This window comes from Amphiprion ocellaris, chromosome 8 (genome assembly GCF_022539595.1).
Source record: "Amphiprion ocellaris isolate individual 3 ecotype Okinawa chromosome 8, ASM2253959v1, whole genome shotgun sequence".
NCBI classification, from domain to species: domain Eukaryota; kingdom Metazoa; phylum Chordata; class Actinopteri; family Pomacentridae; genus Amphiprion; species Amphiprion ocellaris.
In genome coordinates, this window is record NC_072773.1 from 17,141,053 (window position 1) to 17,150,013 (window position 8,961).

Genomic DNA, 8,961 nt, shown 5'->3' on the forward strand with positions numbered 1-8,961 from the left:
TGTGTCTCAGATTATTTTTGTGTATGTGTGTGTGTGTGTGTGAGAGAGAGAGAGAGATCCTTAATTATTTCATCATCAAAAGAAGTATTGAATCTAAATTGTAGGTTGCTTTTATTCTGCTAACAGCTTTACACTCATCATTCTCCAACAGGCTTCAATAAATCAAAGAAAGTGCATCTCTTAACTTTATAATTGTGGCTTAAATAACCTAAGGATGTGGCTACTTTTTTTTTTTTAACCAATTCCATCAGTTAATATTGACATGTATAGGTGCAGATGGAATATTGCAGTAACTGTTGCTTTCCTTTGCAAGAGTTACAAACCCTTGGTTGTGTCAGGATGGTACCTTTCACTGGTTTTTCATTTAAAATAATGAACTAAAGCAACCTGAAGACTTCTCTTAACATTTAAACAAGTACAATTGTTGTATAAGGTTCCAGTTTCTTGTTTTAAAATATTCACAGAGCACTTGTCAAATTTTAGTTAGCTGTAGTGGAAAGCTATATATATGAAGGCAACCACATTTCTTTTCTAGTTTCATTTAAGCATTTTCCAAACAGACTGACTGCATTCAGAGATTAAAGGGTTTCCACAGTCTCCAGAGCAAAATCCGGCTTTCTGTCTCTGCATGTTATACACACCAGTCAGACAAAAGGGGAAGTGTTGTCACTCAAACTGTTGCAAAAAGACAATTCTTTAATTGCTAAAATAAGTATCTTACAGTGTCTCACCTTAGCCGCAGGTTCCTGTTGTGAAGTTCCTGCTTCTAAAGACGGCATTTCAAGGAACTGTTTTTAAGAAGACATCAGATTATCAGAAAGCACATTAGGATAAACTGTTCTGTTTTAAAACATCCCGGTGTAAAAAGGTTTAGAGAGGATAAGTTACCAGGTGATGCTGAAATTTTTGCTGAGCTCTTGGTGACTGGTTCTCCTTCACTCTACGCTCCAACTCCTCCCAAACCATTTCAGCTGGGTTTATGATGACGATAATGAAGGTCATGTTATCCATCGCTGCGATTCTTGATCAGACAGCCCATAGAGAGTGTGGATGGTCTGGAGGTGAATTGCTTTGTTGCCTTGAATTCTGAATAAATCTCCCACAATATTAACCTCCCTTTTCTTGCTTCTCTTCCTCCTCTTCTTGATCTCTCTCAGTAGTAGTTTCCTGACACCATAAAGTCCCGATTCTCACAGCCTCCTCCCAACAGTTGATGTTGGGAGGAGGATGTTTTTTAAATAAATAAAGGTTAAATACATTTTAACCCTTTAGAACCCAGCGTAGCGCCCGCGCTACGTTTTGCATATTGATTTTTGGCTGTAGATTTTAAACCAGATAAGATAGATCGATAATTCTTTTTTTCATATAAAATCTGGGGAGTTACGCTAACATTTCACACATTCACCAGATCTCAGGGTGCTTTTTCGTTGCAGTGATGGGTTTGTAAAAATACACAATAAAGCGCACACAACAAAACTCTTTATAAACCAAACCACCTTTATTTGGAGGACTTCTTACGTTGAATAAGCGTCATCACGTTGTGGCCATGACCTGTCACATGATTCTTATGTGTCCATACCCGAGAGGCTCCCGTCCCCATCAACAGGAAGTGACGTTGTTGCCGGGAGTTGTAGTTTTTCAGCCGACAACTACAACTGTAGTTTTCGGCTGTAGCCTGCACAGATAAGAGCTGTCACTCGTTTCAGTCCCACTTTTTTTTTTTTTTTGTAACCAAAACATTCAGACACACAGCCCACACACACACCAGACATCCACCACGGTCCGTGTACGGATCTGGTAATTGGATTTTCCGTTCTGAAACGGGTATTGAAAAACAAAAAACGAGTGGTTATTTGATTTTCGTTTTAAAATACAAAAATTAAAATTGAAATACAAGGCGTTTTTCCTTTTCATGATCAAAAAGGGATATACGATTTTTTTTAAATGCTTTGATCTTCGTTTTATATTTAGAATAACAAGAAAGTAAAATCAGTAAGAGACAGAAACGAAAAAGGGTCCGTTATTTCATTTTCTGAGACCGGAAGTGGTCATCAGCAAGTGTGGAGCCAAACACAGTATGGTGCATAGACTGTATATAAATTTTTTTTCGTTAGTTTTCATGGTCAAAATGAGAGATCAGGTGGCCGATCTTAAAATAAATCAATATTGATTTTTTTATACAGTGTTAAATTTTTGCTTAAGCCAGGGGGCGGGGACTACTTGATTGAAGTCCGGTCTGGAATGATTGACAGGTCCTATGGAGGAGGCAGCAGAGCCTCTGCTCTCCTCGTTTGGATTAATTCTGATATAACAACTGTTGGTTTATTTATCGGTGGAGCGGCAGAACATTTTCCACAGACAGTTTTCCTGCCCGTTCGCTTGTTTTAACCAGTTTTCTACCAGCAGACACTGAGAGGACTCTGATAGTTCGGTAAGTAAATGTTTATTTTCGTATCGGTGCCGCTTTTAATGCACTTTATATGCAGCTTTAGTGTCAGATATAATGTGTGCCATGCACTCGAGATGTTGGTGGAGTTTGTTTCAGTGTGTGTTGACCAGAGAAGAAAGTTAGCATAGTAAATATTAGCTTTAATGTTAGCGATGCTAACCGAGTTAGCTGCTCAGTTGTAGCCTGATTAAAGCTAACGGAGCATCAAACTAATGTGTTGAGTTTTATGTAAACAGCTGAAGTGTGTTGTGTTCCTGTAATGTGGTTCATTAAGTTCATAAAACTGTGGCTGGTTGACATTAATGTAACGTTCAGGAAACTTAAATGTGATTAAAACAGTAACGTTAATGTTCTAGTAGTCAGTAATCAGCTTTAATTTGACACTAAAACAGACTCTGATCGTTTTAAATGACATCAGTTTCATTAATTTGTTGAAAATTGTCTCATTTGTTGTTGTGATGTTGCTGCTGATTCATTAAAAGCAGATGATCCGTGTTGAAGATACGTTTAGTTCTAGTATCAGAAGTACAAGAAGGAAAATAGAAGGAAAATGGAAGTTTAGTTCTGCTACATCAAAGATTTCAGGATTAACATAACTAAATGAGTCTTTATGCCTCAAACTTTATTTTTACAATAAAGAAATAATGAAATAATCACAGATAATAAAAATATAAATAGCAGAAAAAACTTGAGAGAATAATTTCCTGAAAAGTCTGTGAAGGAAAAACAGCTTTTTATCCTGAAAGATCAGAATCAGCTCCAACATCTGCATCTGATAGCATCAAGTCAACCAGAAAGAAAATAAAAAAGAAAATGACTTCTTTCTGATCACATCTGTTCCACTGCTCACAGTCTGCTGCTGCTCACATTCTTCACATTTGTAGTCCACTTTTAAAAGTTCAGCAGACAGGCGCTCTGCTTTGGAGTGTGACGATGTCGTGGGTGATGTGGAGAGTGAAGTTTCCGTTTCACCCACAGCATGCTTTAGGACGCCCGGGTAGGACTTGACGTTTGAAATACAGATCGACAGCTCAGATTTAACTGTCTGTAGTTCTGTTTTGATGGGTGTTAAACTTTCACTCAAAGCCGCCAGGAGCTGGGTCTTTAAAATAACCACGGTCTCGTTACAGAGTGCAAGTAGCAGTTCCTCCTTAAGGTCAGAGATTGCAGCATCTGAGGGCCTCTTCAAAAGAAGATGTAGTTGATGAAGGCATTCTGGAGCAGGACCAGAAAGACCACGACCAAGCAGCCTTGAGATCTTAGGCAGCGTCTACCTCGGGTGGGTGTCAACGGTGTTCACGGTCAAGTCCGTCAAAAAACAAAACAGAAAAAAATGTAGATTATAAATCAACATGTAACCAAAGCACTCTGTGTATAATGCCATAGTATAGGATGTAGTTCAGAAAATGTCAAAGTATAGTATACTTTTCAAGAATAACATAGTATGGCCTGTAGTTCATAGTATAGCATGTCGGCAAAAAAACGTCATAGTATAGCATGTCGCTCTAAAAATATTATAGTATAGCATGTCGCTCTAAAAACATTATAGTATAGCATGTCGCTTTAAAATTTTCATACTATAGCATGTCGATCTAAAAACGTCATAGTATAGCATGTCGCTCTAAAAACGTCATACTATAGCATGTCGATCTAAAAACGTCATAGAATAGCATGTCACTCTAAAAACATCATTGTATAGCCTTTGCTCCAAAAAACGTCATAGTATGGCATGTCGCTCTAAAAACGTCATAGTATGGCATGTCACTCAAAAAACGTCATAGTATAGCATGTCGCCCAAAAAACGTCATAGTATAGCATGTCGCCCAAAAAAGTCATAGTATAGCATGTCATTTTAAAAAACGTCATCCTATAGCATGTTGCTCTTGAAACATCACAGTATAGCATGTCGCTCTTAAAACATCAGTATAGCATGTCGCTCTAAACACATCATAGTATAGCATGTCGCTCAACAAACATCATAGTACAGCATGTCGTCCAAAAAACGTCATCATATAGCATGTCGCTCTTGAAACGTCATAGTATAGCATGTGGCTCTAAAAACGTCATAGTGTAGCATGTCGCTCTAAAAACGTCATAGTATAGCATGTCACTCTAAAAACATCATAGTATAGCATGTCGCTTTTAAAACATCATAGTATAGCATGTTGCTCTAAAAATGTCATAGTATAGCATGCCGTCCAAAAAACATCATAGTGTAGCATGTTGCTCTAAAAACGTCATAGTACAGCATGTCGCCCAAAAAACGACATAGTATAGCATGCATGTCGCCCAAAAAATGTCATAGTATAGCATGTTGCCCAAAAAACGTCATAGTTTAGCATGTGGCTCAAAAAATGTCATAGTGTAGCATGTCGCTCTAAAAATGTCATCGTCTAGCATGTCGCTCTAAAAACGTCATAGTGTAGCATGTCGCTTTAAAAACGTCATAGTGTAGCTTTTGGTCCAAAAAACGTCATAGTGTAGCATGTCACCCAAAAAACGTCATACTATAGCATGTTGTTCAAAAAACATCATCCTATAGCATGTCGCTCTTGAAACGTCACAGTATAGCATGTCACTCTAAAAACGTCATAGTTTAGCATGTTGCTCTAACAACTTCATAATATAGCATGTTGCCCAAAAAACGTCATGGTATAGCATGTGGCTCAAAAAACTTCATAGTTTAGCATTTCGTCCAAGGAACATCAAAGTTTAGCATGTCACTCTTAAAACATCATAGTATAGCATGTCGCTCAAAAAACGTCATAGTATAGCATGTTGCCCAAAAAACGTCACAGTATAGCTTGTCGCTCTAAAAACGTCATACGATAGCATGTCGATCTAAAAATGTCATAGTATAGCCTTTGGTCCAAAAAACGTCATAGTATAGCATGTCGCTCTAAAATCCGTCATAGTATAGCATGTCACTCTAAAAATGTCATAGTATAGCCTTTGGTCCAAAACACGTCATAGTTCAGCATGTCACTTTAAAAACATCATAGTATAGCCTTTGGTCCACAAAACGTTGTTTTGTCCTGGCTGTCTGAAGTAGGTGAGGAGCAACACCAAAAGAGTCCAAACGCTGGTTTCCAGATGGTTAGACGAGTATTTATTTGAAAGAGGAAGTTTACAACAACACAACATGTGAGGGAGTTAAAAACAAATGGGTGTTAGTAAAATAAAAATAAATAAACAGAACTAAAAGTGAACTTCATGTTGACATTGATGGACATTCCAACCAGGAACAAAGTAAAAGATAATCAATACGAAAAAAACCTCTTCCTGTTCACCTCTTCAAGCCCAAAAACACACCACAGTAGCACCCTAAACTAAAACTACCAATGGATTCCCTGTTTTCCTTTCTGAACAGTTCAAAGGTCCCTCTCTGTCTCCCTACACATCCACCAACCACTGGAACACATCTCCAAAGTTCTGCTGGGCCAGCTCAGCTTCCCCTCAGAAGAAGTGCCACCACCTGCCAGATGAAGGAGCCTTTTGAGAGGCAGCTGGCATCGTGATTGGACTGTACTTTGGTCTGTTCCAATCCAGCTTCAGCTCCAGAGACGGCAGGCGGGACGAGTCAACGGAGGCTGGATGGACGAAGGCATGCAGCTGAGTACAATCCAGAAAACAACAGAGGAGGAGTGCAGCAGCCCAGAGCCAGAACAAACAGAGTAGCATCGTATGTCTCTTAGAAAACATCAGAGTATAGCCTTTGGTATGAAAAATCGCCATCATATACATCGTATATTGTACAATTAACAAGTCAAAGCAAAGAGACATACATTGTAGAATTGTAGTAATTGTGGGCTGACTGATTTACTGATTATCAGTATTTTATTTTTTACTGATTTACAGTAATAAATACATTTAAAAATGGCGCTACTTTGGCTCTGAACCTTTATCTACCTGTGGTCGCTCTGTCTTCTGGAGTGATTTGATTGGTTATATGTCAAAAATAAAACTCCTTTTACTTAACATCTGTAAACAAAACAAAAACGTATCAACAAAGTTTCCTGTTTGTGTGCTTCTAAGTTTAACTCCAAGATTTTAAATACTTTCATTTACTGCAAATGAATATCGACTCCAAATGTCTCACTAATAATCATTATCAGCCTTAAAAACCCACAAAACACCCCTCTATACTCGACCACACTTAGTACAGTCCGGTTCCCCCTTCTATAAATCTGCTTGGAATCTTCCACTTCCTGTTTGTCAAAGTGGCCTTCTACCTGGACAGGTTTTGTTGGAGCTCATGCAACAAACATTTTGGGTAACTGCACTTTAATATGGATGGATGACACTGAATTAGAGTCTGTTTTCATGAGACTGAGTTAAGATGTGTAGCTCTGTCATTAAATAGGAAATTATTTGTCAGAATTCACAGAGAAAAGTCTGAAATGTTTGCTAGGTTAGCATCCCACATGTTCTTTGGCTAAGCTAAAGCTAACTCTCTCCAACTTCTGGATCTCTTGAGTTGCTTGTTGTTAAAATATCTTGCTAGAGGCTCTGAAGCTCAGAAAGTCTGAGATGTTTGTTCAAAATAAGCTCATTCTCAAGTCTTATCTGAACTGTCCTCTTTTGTTTGAACTTTCCCTAAACTTAAGAGTTAATGACAGAGCAGCACATCCAGACTCAGTCTCATTTATGTAGAGATTAAACTTCAGTGTCATTCATTGATGTTATAGTGCAGTTTTTCAAATGTTTGTTGCACATGCTCCTGACCACACCAGTCCAGGTGGAAGACGATGTGAAGAGAAAGCTCCAGAGGATGAATATCACACATTTACGTCAGATGGATTTCCCTTTAATGATATTCAAATCTTTGTTGATGTTGGTTTCGAAATGTTTTTTTGACACTCGGCCCCAAAGATTAAAACCTTCTACGGCTCACAAGCTGCAACAATTCACATATTATCAACTATCTTTCTGACTAAACTAAGATAAAAAGTGAAAAACTGCCTGATTCCTGCATCATGAATGTAAATCTTTTTGGTTTTTATGACAGTAAACTGAATATATTTGGGTTTGACATTTTATAAACCAAAACAAGAAATGAATTGCTGGAGAAAACAATCAACAGATTAATGGTCAAAGAAAATGTTTTCCAACATATATGGCTGAATTACTCCAACATTACAAGATACATACAATTTGAATTCAATTTTATTTATATAACAGCAGTTACAGGTCAAATTGTCTCAAGACGCTTTATTTTTATATTTTTTGTCATATTTAAAATATGACAAAGTAAGAAATTTAAAGCTCTTGACTAATCCAATTTATTATTTGGTTTTTAAGAGACTAATCAACAATTAAAATAACTTTCTCCACTAAAACTAATAAACATGAGGTCAAATAGAAGGAAGAGTTTTAAATACTGCAGTCCCACGATGACAAGAATAAAGTTTGTCAACAAAAACTAAATCTGCTGGTGGATTCCATTAAAGTCCTAATAAATGAAAATAAAGTGTGATACTAAAGGTTTGTGGTGCTAAAAATGTCAAAGTAAAGATATCAAGTTGAACGTCTGGATGGACGTTGATAAAAGTTGATCTCCCTTCATTTCTCTGGAGCGACTCCATGGATTTTATGGATGGTGGTTAAAGACCTGCTGTTCTAGTCGTCTTCCTTCTAGTCGCTGTAAAAAGTCAGTCCATCCTGGCCGACTTCAACTCCTCTTCATGACAACTTGTTCTGCCTCCTACCTGGTGGAAACTCCAGAAACTGGGGAAAACCTGTGGAGACTCGAAGAACTCGTGGAGACTCGAAGAACTCGTGGGGCGGGGGAAGGTGTGGTGGGCGATGAGGGGAGGTGGGGGAGTAGAGGGGGGAGGCCGCCACCCACCTCCCCGCCTACTCTCCGCCCTGACTCCACCCAGACCCCGCCCTGGCCCTGCCCATGTGGTCACTTCAGGAACTACGATGACAAAGGGACGACGAATTTATTTCTTTTTATCTGATCTGTAGCTCAGTGAGTTAAGGATTTGCCTGTGGAGCTGCAGGTCGCTGGTTCAAGACCAGACCCTTCTTAAATTTTCTCAAAATCCTGACAAAGACAAAGAAAGAAAACTGCCACTGCCGGGTCTTGAACCTGCGACCTTCCAGTTGGTAGTCTGTCTCCTTTTCCCCTGAGCTATTCGCTCAGATACTAAATATTCTTTTTTTTGCGCATTTGTCATCTATTTTTTGCTAGTTTCGAGTTTTTTTTTAACTCGAGTCTCGACTCCACCGTTTTTCTCAGGAGGCTGGACTTCAGCCTTTGTGCTGGAGGGCTGAACCTTCAGTTCCAAGACTTTCCAAAGCCTCCACACCTCCCGAGTCCTCAGGACCTGAGCTTTCACACAGTCTGAGGGCTGAAATTTTCTAAGTCCCACAGTAGTTCTGTGTTAGATTTAACTTTCAGACAGTCCAAGGACTGATATCTTCTAAGTTCCTGAGTACTTCTCTGTTAGTTTGAACCTTTCGACAGTCTGAGGACTGAAATCTTAGAAGTTCTTGAGTAGTTCTCT